Source organism: Rana temporaria, chromosome 4, assembly GCF_905171775.1.
Source record: "Rana temporaria chromosome 4, aRanTem1.1, whole genome shotgun sequence".
Taxonomy (NCBI): Eukaryota; Metazoa; Chordata; class Amphibia; order Anura; family Ranidae; genus Rana; species Rana temporaria.
Window position 1 is genome coordinate 80,786,876 of NC_053492.1, and position 16,916 is coordinate 80,803,791.

The window sequence follows — 16,916 nt, forward strand, 5'->3', positions numbered from 1 at the left end:
GCAGGTAGTAGAAACCATCTTGTAAGCTCTTTGTTTACGCTAAGTAGACTGATAGTCAGTGGCAGCAAACAGCACTTGCCCCATCAACGGTGGCTTCCCCTGCTCGGCGGTAGCTTCCCCTGCTTGGCAGCCTCCCATTCTCCAACTGTTCTCCTGTGGCTTCTCATTCTCTAGGTCATCACAGCGGTGTTTTCCGTTCTGTCCCTCCTCCTCCTCAGAGGCCAATCGGGAGTCTTCTCTTTTGGGCCGATCGGAAAACGGGTCTCACACCGCTTCTGATTGGCCGGATTGAGGATAAGCGTTTCGAAGTGGTTCCAAGCTCTGACTGGCTACAGGCTGGCCTTCTATTTCTGCAAATAGTCTAGCACTCAGTTTTGGAGCTGGTGGTATGAAATACCTTGAAGGTTACTTCAGAGAGGTTTGAGGTATTTTTGTTTGCCAATATTAATTTACAATGGTTTTACTCTAAATAATAAATGTTTAAAACTTATTCAACAAAGTATGGTAACTTTAAGTATACTGTATGTGAACCTTAAAAATTAACATCAGCTGTGTTAAACATGCCATTGGAAGTATTTTGGTATTGGGGATGAGCTTTGAGTTAGAGTCAAACTCATGTTCGACTCGAACATTGCCTGTTCCCCTTTTCGGCGAACAACGAACCATTAGGGGTGTTCGCGGCAAATTCGAAAAGCCGCGGAACACCCTGTTAAAGTCTATGGGAGAAATCTAAAGTGCTAATTTTAAAGGCTAATATGCAAGTTATTGTCCTAAAAAGTGTTTGAGGACCCGGGTCCTGCTCCAGGGAACATGTATCAATGCAAAAAAAGTTTTAAAAACTTCAGTTTTTTTGGGAGCAGTGAATTTAATAATGCTTAAAGTGAAATATTCCTTTAAATTTCGTACCTAGGGGGGGTGTCTAGTATGCCCGTGCTTAGAACTGTCTCTGCACAAAGTGTAATTTCTGAAGGAAAAGAAGTCATTTAAAAATCACTCACGGCTATAATGAATTGTCGGCTCCCAGCAATTCAGAGAAAATTCATTCATAAAAAAAAAGCATGGGGGTCCCCCCAAATTCAATTACCAGGCCCTTCACGTCTGGTATGGATATTAAGGGGAAGCCCGCCGTCAATTAAAAAATAAAATGACGTGGGGTTCCCCAGATCCCGCCCCCCCATGTGAATAGGTAATGGGGTACATCCGGGATCCAGAGCGCACGCACCGCCGGCCGCCTGTCTCCACCGGTGATGCGTGCGCTCTGGATTCTGGACCTGGATGGATCTTCTGAACCCTGGCAGAGAGGAGATCACCCGTCGCTGGATACCGACAATGTTGGAGAGTGGATTACCAATTCACATGGGGGGGCCAGGATCTGGGGGTCCCCTTTGTTAAAGTGGTCTTCCAGATTCTGATAAGCCCCCCGCCCGCAGACCCCCACAACCACCGGGCAAGGGTTGTGGGGATGAGGCCCTTGTACCCATCAACATGGGGACATCCTCCCCATGTTGAGGGAATGTGGCTTGGTATGGTTCTCTCGTCGTCCCCCTCTTTTCTGCGGCCGGCCAGGTCACGTGCTCGGATAAGGGGTTTGGTGTTGATTTTTGGGGGACCTCCACAATTTTTGTTTTTAATTTGGGGTGGAGTTCCCCTTAAAATAGACACCGGACCTGAAGGGTCTGGAATGGATATTTGGGGTGAGCCCCACATCATTTTTTTTTTAAATTGATGGCGGTGATCCCCTTAATATCCATACCAGACCTGAAGGTCCTGGTAATTGAATTTGGGGGGACCCCCACGCTTTTTTTTATTTATTTTTTTATGAATGAATTTTCTCTGAATAGCCGGGAGCTGACAATTTGTTATAGCCGCGAGAGATTTTAAATTTCATAAATTACACTTTGTAGAGAGACAGTTCTATGCACGGGAAACATGCGCTATTTCACAGGCATACTAGACACCCCCCTCTAGGTACGAAATTTAAAGGAATATTTCACTTTAAGCATTATTAAATTCACTGCTCCTGAAAAAACGCTAGTTTTTAAAACTTTTTTTGCATTGATACATGTCCCCTGGGGCAGGACCCAGGTCCCCAAACACTTTTTAGGACAATAACTTGCATATTAGCCTTTAAAATTAGCACTTTAGATTTCAAACGTTTGAGTCCCATAGACTTTAACAGGGTTCTAAAGTTCACACAAACTTTCGGTCTGTTCGCAGGTTCTGGTGCGAACCGAACGGGGGGTGGGGGGGGTGTTCGGTTCATCCCTATTTGTTATATATGTTCAATATGTTATGTTGTTAAATGTTGTTATTAAAGTCCAAAAAATGTATGTTGATTCTGCCAGAAATCTTATGAACTCCCTGTCTGTGCTACGTTCATTGTTACCAACTCTCTCTGCAGGCCAGGGGTGCCCAACCTTTTAAAGAGCGAGGGCCACTTAAGTGACTTAGTAACCAGTCGCGGGCCACAATGAGCAGATGACAGGTCCGCATCCACTCTGCGAATGCAAAGCGGACACAGACACAGCCCACTCTACTCTATGGGCCCTCTTATCTGATCAAATGGAAGGGGACGGATCCACTTCTGTTTTTTTTTAGCAGACCGGATTGGAAATAGGCAGGTGTAAATGGACACAAGTCTGTGTACATCTGCCGCTCCATAGAGGTGAATTGAGGGTTCGATTGGGTCAGACAGATCATGTTAAAGGGGCCTAAGACGACTTTTACACTGATGGTCTGCGGTCCACCCACACTGTGGATGCAGCGCAGTGCACCTGTGGCTTTCCTGCAGGTTAGCTGTACTTTGCCATATAATTCTATTATATCCTACAGGTGTGGTGCACTTTCTGAAAGTGCACCAAACCCACAGGTAAAACCAGAAGTCTATGGCTTAGTAAACTAACCTGCAGGTGCACTGCACTACACCTGCTGATCAGTTTCAAAGCAGCCCAGTAACCACTGCAGAACAAATATGTTCATATATATATAATGTGATTTTAGTGATAAACTTGCTGTCCCAGGGAGAGTACATTTGGCATCACTTCACCTATGATAGGAGCCAGTGCTATACAGGAAGCATTGGCTTACACGGCTCTGCTCCGCAGCTGCTTTATTTCTCTACTGCTGGCTTCATTCACAACACTGATGCTCTGGCCAACCCGCCATCCCAGAGCAGGAGGTCGCGGGCCACATCAGAGGGTTCCGCAGGCCACATGTGGGCCCCCGGGCCACTGGTTGGGCACCCCTTTCACTCTTTCCACACTTGGGCACACTTTCTGTTCTAGGGAGACAATGTTGTTCCTTCATGGACAGTACTGTAAGTATGAATTCTCACCCTAGAACTGGAATTATGTTATTGGTGAGATTGCCAGATGAAAATGAAGAACACTACTGCTTAAAAAGAAGAAAACTAATGTGTTCATCACAATAAAGTACTGGTAAGCTGCACTATATTACATTTTTCATTTTTGGTTTAGATATACTTTAAATCAGTTACCAAATTTCGCCATAATCTCTTAACTTTAAAATATTAGGGACTTTTGGACACAATTTTTTTAAAATATTTAAGTGTCTTGTCACAGGCAAAAAGATGCATTCATATAAAGGGGCTTTGAAGCAAGCTCACAGGTGGAAAGTTTGATAAATATTGTCTTTTATGCAAAGATAATACGAAAAATAAAGTTGAACAAATTAAATAAATGGTTTCACTTGCCTTATAATTACCTCTATGAGTTTTAATGTTCTTAAAAGTTTCATATGAGTTTTTCTAGTGTTTTGTACAGATTGTGCTAGCCTTGTTAATGGTCTTCATTTTTATGTCTATAGTCTGCACCATCTTCATAATGGGTATTGTGTTGATCTAGACAAAAGAAGATTCCAATACTCATTTTGCTACATGTAGGTTTACTTTTGTTGATGATTTTAATTCTCTGATTGTGTGATCTAGAACAATAAAGGTCCTAATGATCTGAGTGGCTGTGTGATAGTGTTGACTTCTGAATATGTAAAATATTTTAATGAACACGGTTTAATTTACATGTATGAAGGTACTTAATTCTTATTACGTACATGTTTTCCCAGGCTTATAATGGCCTGGGGGAACATGTACTATTGGCAAACAGTTGCCAATGTTATTCTGACGCAAAATATTTTACGTGACCCCATGGCAACAAACAAAATCATACAATTTTTTCTACCTCGAACAACGGGATGATGATGTTGAAAAAGGCAGGCTGCTATGACTTAAAGTTGAAAGTTATAGAGGATGGCCACGGCAGTATTTACAAAGAAAAAGTTTTGGTGTTATTCATATTCTCTGAAAAATGACCAAGAAATCCTAAATTTGCTTCTCGGCCTTTTGGCTAAGATCAAGTGTACTATCTGTTCTTATCAGTTGCCAGTAGGTGGTGCTCTGCTACTGTAACTGTCCTGAGTACACGGCGAAGTGGAAAGAGATGGCGGTTGGCAGATGCTAAGCCTGCTGGCGTGGAGGCGTAGGCCTTCTGATTTGGACGGAGAGGCATGCGGTCAAAGCTGGAGGGCTGGGCCCCTGGCCTCTGGCCTGGATTGGTGTGGTATACGCCCCTTTCAGTTTTTTGGTTGGGAAAGCCTGCCCCTTTTCGTTGTTATTGAGGGGAATTGGCCGGTACCGTCGAATATAATTAGGTGGGAGCAATGGGAGCTGTGGTTGAGATTTGCCAGTTTACCCTCTCCATTGGTTCCTACTTGTTCTGATACCTTCCTGACTGGGGTGGGCTGCATTGGTCTGGGCCGTGGGTCAGGGTCTGCTGAAAAGCCTATGGTGATGTGCCCCTGCAGTGGCAGTCCAGGGATGCCTTAATTGCACTTGTGTTTCTATCGGCACATTTGCTTTTTGGCACCTTGGTCACGTCACCATATCACACTTTTTAATCACCTGCCTCTAGGGCCAGGCCTTTTGGTCAGGACCAGAGGAATTTTTTATTCCTGGCCGGAGGGCTGGCCATTGTACTGCACAATGGTCACTTTTTCACTCTCCTCATCTTCCTTCTCCCCCACTTTCTTTTTTGTTTCCCCTCTGTCACTTTTATGTATTTTGTTGTTTGGTGTTCACGTATGTCACGTTTGATTAGTAGGGTGCGGGTCCTCAGGCCAGCCCTGAACGTCTTGGGAGTGGGTGGACATGGCCTTCTGGCTTAGTTCGCCTGCTCTCATGGGGTCTCCCTTCGGGGGAGCCCCAGCTAGTACTGGGAGGGTTCTGTTTTTCGGGAGACCCCATAAGGAATGGGGTCTGTGTCAGCTTTGGTTGCACAGACCATGTGAGTACCTCAGTCCCTGTCAGGAGCCTAACGCCCCGGGGATCAGGGTTGGGTCCTTCTTACGGAGGACCAATTGACGTAAACACCCGTTTGCACTTTTTTGTTGCACCTCTTTATGTGTGTGCACATTTTTTATGCACCGGGTGGAGTTTTTTTGGGTGTGTTATGCACGCCATAGGCTTTTCAATAGAAAAACAATTAAAAAAATAAATCATAAATTCTGCCAGGGTATGTAAACGCATGAGCACAACTGTAACTGCATACTAACATTTAAAGGTAAAGTTAATTTAGGGAATATCTGATTGCCTCTTATGGGATTAGGAAGGATTTTTTTTCCTGCTGGAGCACATTGCTTCATGCTTTGGTGGGGTTTTTTGCCTTCATCAGGATCAACTGTGGGTATAGGATTGTGTATATGGGATTTGTATGATTTATTCTTTGCCCTTTTATTGGTTGAACTAGATGAAGTTTTTTCAATCTGCCTAACAATGTAACTATGTATATTGCAACACTGTCAATGAAGAAGTATTTACTCATCTATAAGCTTGCACACCTTTACTTGCCTATGAATAAAAAATAGTGCTGCGCTGTAGGGATAGGGAATAATGATATAAATTTCATAAATACAGTGCTAGATCAAAGATATGTGCATCTAAACAGTGTAACAGTACACGACTTCAGCGATGCATAGTAACAAATCCAAGGTGAACACAATAGGTGCTGGGTGAATAAGACAGCTAACGCTGCTAGTGCCACAAGGCTACAAAACTATACACATAGGTGATAGCAAACATATATACAGTGAAAACAACATAAGTGTTCATGCAGGAGCAGCAGGCTGCGCAGTACTGGAACTAGGGTTGCCACCTCATCCCTTTAAAAAGGAACACATATTAATTACACAGGTTCTGTGGCTGATTAAGGTGGTAATTAAACTCACTTGGTGCCTTATCTGCATTAAATTAGCCTCAGAATCTGTGTAATTCAGATGTGTTCCTTTTTAAAGGGATGAGGTGGCAACCCTAACTGGAACGCATGTAATAAAGTGCTGGTGCTGGTGCCAAGTGTCCAAACTTATAGTGCTTGCCGGGGAAGGGTTCCAATTTCCGTAAAAGTAGTGCAGATGTCCCCTTACCTTACTGCTGTAAGGTAACAGCATAAAACAACTCTATATGGATAAGTGCAGAAACGAAATTCAGGCCGTTGGAGGTGGCAATGGTCCTCTTTGCAGATCCTCTCAGGCTGTGTGTCCTGCTGCCTACTTACTGCTTACTATATTTGGCCCCTTGCACATGGGAGACACAAAATCCTGAGTAAAATTCAGTAAATTATTATGCCTGTTAAATGGCTGGTGTCATAACTGATCACATGTGCAGCACCATGGCAGTTGAGACCAAACTGAAGTTAAGATGGTAGCTTCCTTGTCTGAAAAGGATAGGAGGATTTAGTTCTGCTTTAAACTGAAAGTTCATTTGAGCTTTTCACAAATTAAATGAGTGTGGGCCACACCAACTGTCATGTCAGAGAACACATGTTAGAACCAAAGTTAGCTTGTTCAGCTGCAGGGAGTAGAAGTGGTTGTGAAGTGAAGGAGATTCCACATAAAGAATGTGTTTAGAACAGAACTGAAATGACAGATTGAAAGAGTGGAAGCTGTTGACGACATGCAAGATAGATATTATTGAAAAGCGATGAGAGAAAAAGTGGTTCACTAAAGTACAGAACGTGGGTGAGTATTAATGAAGGATGACAGGATTTTCAAGAGTGGGAGTAGCAAAAAACGCTGAAAATTTTGAAAAGGAAATAACATTTCCTGTGTATTCTGTAACGGGCACTATTCTTTTGTTTGACTTTGGTCTTTACCATCTGCTATATTTGGAAAAAGTTGCTCTAAGGACTGGTTCACCCCAGATGCAGTCCAGTGTGTTTTTATCCTGCAGCAAAAACACATGGACAGTGTTTAGGATGGATTTCAGTGGCCCTAGTTCACACCAATGCAGTGCATTCCAGTGCAGTCAACAAAAGTAGAACATGTTGATTTTTGAAAAAAGATATGCAGCATGTAAAAAGTTACTACTTAATTTTTACTTAAAGTTTCTACTACTTAAAGTTTCTACTTCATTTTTTTAAATCTTCAATTTTTCAATGTAAAAAGTAGGCTGCAACTGCATTTACTAAAGATTTACTGAAATTGGTGCACACAGATTCTGGCGCAGCTGTGCATCGTAACCAATCAGCTTCTAACTTCAACTTGTTCAATTAAGCTTGCCAATAAAACCTGGAAGCTGATTGGTTAATATGCACGGCTGCACCAGATTCTGTGTGCACCAGTTTTATTAAATCTCCCCTTATTTGTCACTGCAGCTATTTTATCTGAAGCCATTGCTCTTTCTTTTCTTGGGAATCCATGCTGCTTCTTCACCCTCTGCAATGCTAAATCTTGTGTATGTGCACTACACAGTGAGGAATAAGGTAAGTGGTGAGATACTCCACGATAAGAACTACGTGTACAACTGAGAATGTGATCTTTCTTTCAGAACAATCTATGATGAAGTCCAGGCTTGTAAAAAACATTAGACTTCAGCTTAAGTAGTAGTAGAGCCACAAGAGAAAAGTCCTTTTAAAAGTGAGCAAATATCTGGACAAAGCTCTTCAGGACATCAGCCAGTGCCCCCTTAAACAGACCCACAGCTGACTATAATAGGCACCAAAGGGGTACTTAAAGCACAAGGTCCCCAAGATCTTCCAATATCTATATTCACAAGGCCCAAGGATAGATGAAGCCTTCTTCCAAGTGATGCATTCCAGTGATACTAGACTGATCTATGGAAGACAGCTCCCCTCAGTGAGCTTCTTCTAAGCACCTGGGTCTTAGTATTCCTCCCTCAGGTTGCCCACCTAAAGGCTTCCTCATGGCAGCTTGTGCCTGAGAGGGCAGCGTGTCCCCCTCAGGCTGGGCTCATCCACTCTGGGACAAGACTCAGAGCTCTGTGTGCTCCCTGAATAAATACAGTTCCCTAGCATACCCTCAAAGCCTGCCTCTCTGGGATAGGCTGGGGCTGTATGAATATTTATGCTGCAATCTGCATAGCTCCTCACCTATCATCCAAAATGTCTCAAGTTACATGGATACAGAGGGAGCTATCCAGAAAACTAACAGCAGCAGAGCACACAGATCAGACCTAACTTAACAATCACAGCTCACTGGATGCTTTTACATACACAGGATTATAGCCACACTGCCTACAGTGTGGCAACTAAATTTACCTCTCAAAAAACACATTCTAACACGTATCTAACTATCCTAGCACCTACCTAGGAGGGTGCTACACCTACAGTTGTGTTCAAAATTATTCAACCCCCAATGCTGTAAAGGGTTTTAGGGAATTTAGTGTACATTTGTAATTGTATTCAGAATGAAATCCTACAAGGACTTCTTAAAGAACCATTTGCAACTAAAATGACATCAATTGGTTTTGTAATACAGTAGTAAATGTTTATTTTGTGAATTCTTCATTTACACAATTATTCAACCCCTTAAAGACTACCACTCTGAAGAACAGAGGTTCATTGAAGTGTTTTCAATCAGGTATTGAAAACACCTGTGGATGTCAGGGAGCAGCAATAAAGCCTAATAAGCACCAATTAGGCAGCTTTAAAATGACTGTGATACTCAGCTCCTTCTAGACATTTACTGGTGTGGTTACAAACATGGTGAAGTCAAGAGAATGGTCCGGGAAGACAAGAGAAGAGGTGATTACTCTTCACATGAAGGGCAATGGCTAGAAGAAGATTGCAAAGATGTTAAACATACCAAGAGACACCATAGGAAGCATCATTCGCAAATTCAAGCCAAAGGGCACTGTTGAAACGTTACCTGGTCGTGGCAGAAAGAAGATGCTGACTTCGACTGCTGTGCGCTACCTGAAGCGTAGAGTGGAGAAAAGTCCCTGTGTGACTGCTGAGGAACTGACAAAAGATTTGTCAGATGTGGGTACTGAAGTTTCTGCTCAGACAATACGGCGCACACTGCGTAATGAAGGCCTCCATGCCAGAACTCCCAGGCGCACCCCCTTGCTGTCTCCAAAGAATACGAAGAGTCGACTGCAGTATGCAAAAATCATGTGGACAAACCACAGAAGTTTTGGGATTGTGTTCTGTGGACAAAATTAGAAGTGTTTGGGCCCATGGATCAACGCTATGTTTGGAGGAGGAAGAACAAGGCCTATGATGAAAAGAACACCTTGCCTACTGTGAATCATGGCGGGGGGTCAATCATGCTTTGGGGCTGTTTTGCTTCTGCAGGTACAGGGAAGCTTCAGCGTGTGCAAGGTACCATGAATTCTCTTCAGTACCAGGAGATATTGGATGACAATGTGATGCAGTCCGTCACAAACCTGAGGCTTGGGAGACGTTGGACCTTTCAACAGGACAATGATCCCAAGCATACCTCCAAGTCCACTAGAGCATGGTTGCAGATTAAAGGCTGGAACATTTTGGAGTGGCCATCGCAGTCACCAGACTTAAATCAGATTGAGAACCTCTGGTGGGACTTAAAGAAAGCAGTTGCAGTGCGCAAGCCTAAGAATGTGACTGAACTGGAGGCTTTTGCCCATGACGAATGGGCGAAGATACCCGTAGATCGCTGCAAGACACTTGTGTCAAGCTATGCTTCAAGTTTAAAAGCTGTTCTAACTGTAAAAGGATGTTGTACTAAGTACTAAGATTTAATGTCAATTGGGGGTTGAATAAAACTGATAATGATGTGAGCACAGAAAAGACATTTGTGGTTATTTCATTATAAATGTTATGTTATATTTGTCTGACCTACACGTGCCTCTTTGATTTAATTGTAAGCAGGATGACAGGATGATCAAAATCAATGTCAAACTGGGCAAAACAATCAATTTCAGTGGGGGTTGAATAATTTTGAATACAACTGTATATGTGTATGTATATGTTACCAGATTTTCAAAATGTAATCCGAGGACACCCTACTGCTTACGCCCACAAACACCTCACCAACATTTGTAGCTGCACCCAGAAAATCATACACCCATTTTTGCATTGATGCACCCAAATCGAACACTATGCAAGCCATGCTGAATTGTTGGCGCTCTAGTGGTACCATTTTTTAATTGCCGTGTGTGCAGTTTGACAAGTTGGCGCCTAAGCACAGCAAACCTTACGGTGCCTGGCTCCCAAGAACAAATCGAGAGACACCTGTTTCCGGCAAACAAGGAAGAATAGCAAACCTTAGTATACAGTATGTAACTGTATATGTGAAATACAAATGTGACTGTGTAGGGTGCCACATTATATGGCATGACATATTTCTAAAATGAAAAAAAATAATATATTTTGACGCTAGTGGAATTGGATTTGGGATTAAAGAGGTTAAACAATAATCATTATATGTAAAAAGGGTGAACTGTGAATATTACATCATAACTGATCAAATTGACAGAAGATAATAATATATTAAAGCTGCCTTGCAGGTATAATAATGCAATAACACTGTGTGGCATGTATGAAGACAAATTAGAGGATCTGTCATGTTTACCCTCTAGAAAAATGAATATGATTTTTCTCACACAGATGAAATGGTATAATATTTGGTCAGAGAAGAGGAAAGTTGCTAAGGCTTTGATCTAGGATGCATCGCTTTGCTAAATGATTTGCTCAAGGTCTCAAAACAGTCATTTTTAGACAGATGGATCTTTTTTCTTTAGGAGCAGTGACATTTCCTCAGGTTCAAAATCTGTGAAAAGGAGAACACTATCTATTTTCAGTCTTATCCCTGCTTCTCTGATTGAGTATTCTTGTTCTCTTTTAAATTTTGCAGGGGCATAGAACAGTATGATAAGAACAAGTATGTGGTGAAATTGGTCATGCAGTTTCACAGAGATGGATTGACATTTTGCACTACAATTTTCTCGGTCACAATTGCACTAATACAGCTACAATCACCTTGAGTACAGAGATGGATTAAAACTCAAAAAGTGAAAATTTGCTATGGTATAGCAAGCATACCATGGCTCTTCCAAACAATACCTGAAAATGTATTACAAAAACACATCACAACAGTAAATTGCAATGTTTCTGGACCATGCAAGACACCTTTACCAGGCATGTAAGTGGCCCGAAACATCACAATTTACAACTGTGATGTTATAACAAATGACAAAGCATAACAATAATGCCCTGTACGCACAATCGATTCGTCTGATGAAAACGGTCCTATTGACTGTTATCATCGGACGAACCGAACGTGTGTGGGCCCCATCGTTTTTTTTTCCCATCGGTGAAAAAAAATAGAACCTGTTTTAAAATTTTCTGATGGTTAAAAAAACCAATAGAAAAGAAACGATCGTCTGTGGGGAAATCCATCGGTCAAAAATCCACGCATGCTCAGAATCAAGTCGATGCATACTCGGAAGCATTGAACTTAATTTTTCTCTGCACGTCGTTGTGTTTTACGTCACCGCGTTGGACACGATCGGATGTTAAACTGATGGTGTGTAGGCAAGACTGATGAAAGTCAGCTTCATCAGATATCCGATGAAAAAATCCATCGGTCCGTTTTCATCGGATAAACTGATCGTGTGTACAGGGCATAAGAGTTTATATAGTGCTGTGATTTTTCAATATTGAGATGATTGCTTTAATATGCCATCCGTGCAAAAAAAGTTATTTAAAAAGTGCAATCTGTGCAGAAGTATATGGGAAAAGTGATTAGAGGATGAGTGCTGTGCTCCCCTTCCTCCTGTGCCCTCACTCACCAGCTATGAGGGCACAAGAGGAAGGGGAGCACAGCACTGTCATCACTTTTGCCATATATTTCTGCACGGATTGCACTTTTTAAATAACTTTTTCTGCATGTATGGCACTTTAATTACTTAACGCCCGACCTATAGCAAAATGACGGCCGGGCGGTGGTTGCGTTATCCTGACTGAACGTGATATGACGCCCAGCAGGATAACAGCCGCTGCGCACCCGTGGGGGTGCGCATAGTGGCGATCTGTGGTGCGGTATGTCAGTCGGACACACCGCTACACCGATCTCGGTAAAGAGTCTCCGACAGTTCATCAGCCAGTTCATCTGCCTCATAGCAACCAAACCCAGTTAAAGTGGAAATTTAAGAAAAAAAAATAAAAATAGATCAAATATGCAGCAATCCATATGTGACAGGGGTTCAACATTATTTAAAACAAACAAACACAAAAGTTTTAGCTTTAGATATACTTATAAAGAAAAGCTTTTAAAATATTTATGATACAACCACAGCATTAGTACACATTTTGACACATTATGGATTTGTTTAGGAAGCATTAGGAAAGAGTCATCTGAAGCTTTCAGAACACCTTGTAAAATAGTTTTTTAGAAGAAAAAACATTATGTCTGAGTGCTAAGCAATCATTTGCAGAATTATTTTTAAGTAGCGATGGGTTTAGGCATCTTCTGAACCTCTTTCTATCCAAACATTAAAATCAAGCTTTTTTTTTCTTTTTTTTACACCAGCTCCCATCCCAGCACATGTAAACAAGGGGACATGAAGCTGGTAACCTCAGTGCTCGTTATGGACACATGCATAAATTTATCCAATGTCATTATCTTTATATTAAAGGAAAAAAATGTGTACTTGGAACCTAGTGATTAGATCCAAATACTAACTAAAATATAAAATAACAACTGCTAACCCCTGCTAAAGTGTTGTTGTTACATAGTTACAGTGGGGATCGAAAGTTTGGGCACCCCAGGTAAAAATTTGTATTAATGTGCATAACGAAGCCAAGGAAAGATGGAAAAATCTCCAAAAGGCATCAAATTACAGATAAGACATTCTTATAATATGTAAAAAAAAAGTTAGATTTTATTTCAATCATTTACACTTTCAAAATTACAGAAAACAAAAAAATGGCATCTGCAAAAGTTTGGGCACCCTGCAGAGTTAATATCTTGTACTGCCCCCTTTGGCAAGTATCACAGCTTGTAAATGCTTTTTGTAGCCAGCCAAGAGTCTTTCAATTCTTGTTTTAGGTATCTTTGCCCATTCTTCCTTACAAAAGTCTTCCAGTTCTTTGAGATTTCTGGGCTGTCTGTCACGCACTGCTCTTTTAACCACTTAAGACCCGGACCAAAATGCAGGTAAAGGACCCGGACAGTTTTTGCGATTCGGCACTGCGTTACTTTAACTGACAATTGCGCGGTCGTCCGACGTGGCTCCCAAACAAAACTGGCGTCCTTTTTTTCCCACAAATAGAGCTTTCTTTTGGTGGTATTTGATAACCTCTGCGGTTTTTATTTTTTGCGCTATAAACAAAAATAGAGCGCCAATTTTAAAAAAAATGCAATATTTTTTCCTTTTTGCTATAATAAATATCCCCCAAAAATATATAAAGAAGCTTTTTTTTTCCTCAGTTTAGGCCGATACGTATTCTTCTACCTATTTTTGGTAAAAAAAATCGCAATAAGCGTTTATCGATTGGTTTGCGCAAAATTTATAGTGTTTAAAATAGTTTTATTGCATTCTTATCATCGATTTTTTTCATGACCGCGACATTATGGCGGACACATCGGACAATTTTGACACATTTTTGGGACAATTGTCATTTTCACAGCAAAAAATGCTATAAAAATGCACTGTTTACTGTGAAAATGACAATTGCAGTTTGGGAGTTAACAACTAGGGGGCTCTGAAGAGGTTAAGTGTGACCTCCATATGTGTTTCTAGCTGTAGGGGGGCGGGGCTGGACGTGTGACATCATTGATCGTGTTTCCCTATATCAGGGAACACACGATCAATGACAGCGCCACAGTGAAGAACGGGGAAGCTGTGTTTACACCGCTCCGGGGACCGATCGCGGGACTCAAGCAGCGATCGGGTCTGTGGCCGTGGTCGCGGAGTTTCGGACCGGGTCGCAGGCGCGTGCCTCGGGCGCGCGCCCACGACCCACGGCTGGGCACTTAAAGAGGACGTACAGGTACGTGCTTGTGCCCAGCCATGCCATTCTGCCGACGTATATGTGCAGGAGGCGGTCCTTAAGTGGTTAAGGTCTATCCATAGATTTTCAATTATGTTGAGGTCAGGAAATTGTGAAGGCCATGGCAAAACCTTCAGTTTAAGCCTCTTGATGTAATTCCCCATGGATTTTGAGGTGTGTTTAGGATCATTATCCATTTGTAGAAGCCATCCTCTCTTTTACTTCAGCTTTTTTTACAGATGGCATCAAGTTACCATCCAAAATTTGCTGAAATTGTATTGAATCAATTTTTCTTTCTACTCGTGAAATGTTCCCTGTGCCACTGGCTGCAATACAACCCCAAAGCATGATTGATCCACCCCTATGTTTAACAGTTGGACAGAGGTTCTTTTCATTAAATTATGTGCCCTTTCTTCTCCAAACGTACCTTTGCTCATTTTGGCCAAAAAGTTCTATTTTAACCTCATCGGTCCACAGAACTTGTTTTCAAAATGCATCAGGCTTGTCTATACGTTCATTTGCAAATTTCAAACGCTGATTTTTGTGGTGAGGACGTAGAAGAGGTTTTCTTCTGATAACTCTTCCATGAAGACCATATTTATACTCCAGTGTCTGCCAGATCTTTCTGGAGGGATCGTGCAGTCAAACGTGGGTTTTGAATTGCTTTTCTCACAATCCTGCGAGCTGTTCTGTCTGATATTTTTCTTGGTCTTCCAGATCTTGCTTTAACTTCCACTGTTCCTGATGACTGACATTTCTTAATTACATTCCGAACAGAGGATATTGACATCTGAAAACACTTTGCTATCTTCTTATAGCCTTCTCCAGCTTTGTGAGCGTCAACTATTTTCAGTTTCAGTTTTCTAGACAACTGCTTAGAAGAACCTTTGGTGCTGATTGTTGGGGCAAGGTCAGATGAGTCTGGGCATTTAAAACCTTTGAGATTGACATCACCTGGTCTTCCCAGACCATGATTGAGAACAATCCATGACACTGGCAGGTCTCAGCTTTGCATGCTATAAATTCTGCAGGGTGCCCAAACTTTTGCAGACAAATTTTATTTTTTTCTGTAATTTTGAAAGTTTAAATGATGGAAATAAAATCTACCTTTTTTTGGCATATTATAAGAATGTCTAATCTGTAATTTGATGCCTTTTGGAGATTTTCCATCTTTCCTTGGCTTCGTTATGCACATTAATACAAATTTTTACCTGGGGTGCCCAAACTTTCGATCCTCACTGTACATAGTTACATAGTTAGTCAGGCTGAAAAAAGACACAAGTCCATCCAGTTCAACCATAAAAAATATTAATAATAATAATAATAACAATAATAATATCATACAACCTAGAGCTGCACGATTAATCGTCAAGAATCGTTATCGCGATCTTTTTCCCGTTGCAATTCTTGACACGGGGTTTCACGATCTTTGACATAAAAATAATTTTCTCTCTGCACTTTGGTATGCAAAGAATTTCCTGTATGCTCTCAGCCAAAAGTCAAAGTCTGGGCAATCTGCCAAGTCTGGGCAGCCTGCCAAGTTTTGAAAACATTCTTTATCAGTGGCAAGTAAAGTCTAAACATTGTATCACATCAAAGGAATAAACTTCTGTATGTAAATTAGGAACGTTTAACCACTTAAACACCAAACCTTTTTCTGACAGTTCTGTTCAAGTTAAAATCATTATTTTTTTTGCTAGAAAATTACTTAGAACCCCCAAACATTATATAATTTTTTAGTAGAGACCCTAGAAAATAAAATGGTGGTTGCTGTAATATTTTATGTTGCACTGTATTAGCGCAGCAGTCATTTTAAATGCAATTTTTTGGGAAAAAATGACTTTAATGAATTAAAAAAAAAAATAGCCAGTAAAGTTAGCCCATTTTTTTTTTTTTTTTTTTATAAATGTAAAAGATTTTATGCCGTGAGAATCGTGAGAGAATCGTGATCTTCATTCTAAGCAAAAAAATTGTGATTCTCATTTTGGCCAGAATCGTGCAGCTCTAATACAACCCCATATACCCAATTCTATACCCACAGTTGATCCAGAGGAAGGCGAAAAACCCCAGCAAAGCACGATCCAATTTGCTACAGCAGGGGAAAAAATTCCTTCCTGATCCCCCGACAGGCAATGGGATATTCCCTGAATCAACATGCTGTTGTGCTATAGATTAAGGGAAAGAAGTGAAGGGGCGCTCATATAATTGATATAAATTGTAAATACATACAAGTATGTGATCCAAACTTAATCGCACAAATAATTGTGACAAAATTCACCCAAATACATTAAATAACATTACGTCCTATAAAATAGATTAAATAAATAAAAAAATATCCAAAACTGAAATGTTTCAATTCATTAGATATGGTGTACACAAAAGTCCTAAAGGACAGTGACTCTTCTTGTGTAAAAAGTTGAATGTTCTCAAAGATGTTCAATATAAAACCTTCACCAGCTGAACAATTGGTCGCCCAAAGTGCTCGTATATGAGTTCTGCTTACCAGGCAATAGGTCTATTTTAGATGGGTGGTCAGGGTCATAAAAACAGTGGTTTTACTGCTCCCCTGGCTATCTACACAACCTGTAAAATAAACGCAGGATGGGGCTATGATGTGGAAGTGAGAAAGTTGAC

General features: G+C 41.2%; 1 pseudogene; it reads left to right on the top strand.

Annotated features, from left to right (window-relative positions):
* Positions 1-4,341: 4,341 nt before the first annotated feature.
* LOC120938728 lies at positions 4,342-4,438 on the top strand (annotated as a pseudogene).
* The last annotated feature ends 12,478 nt before the right edge of the window (positions 4,439-16,916 follow it).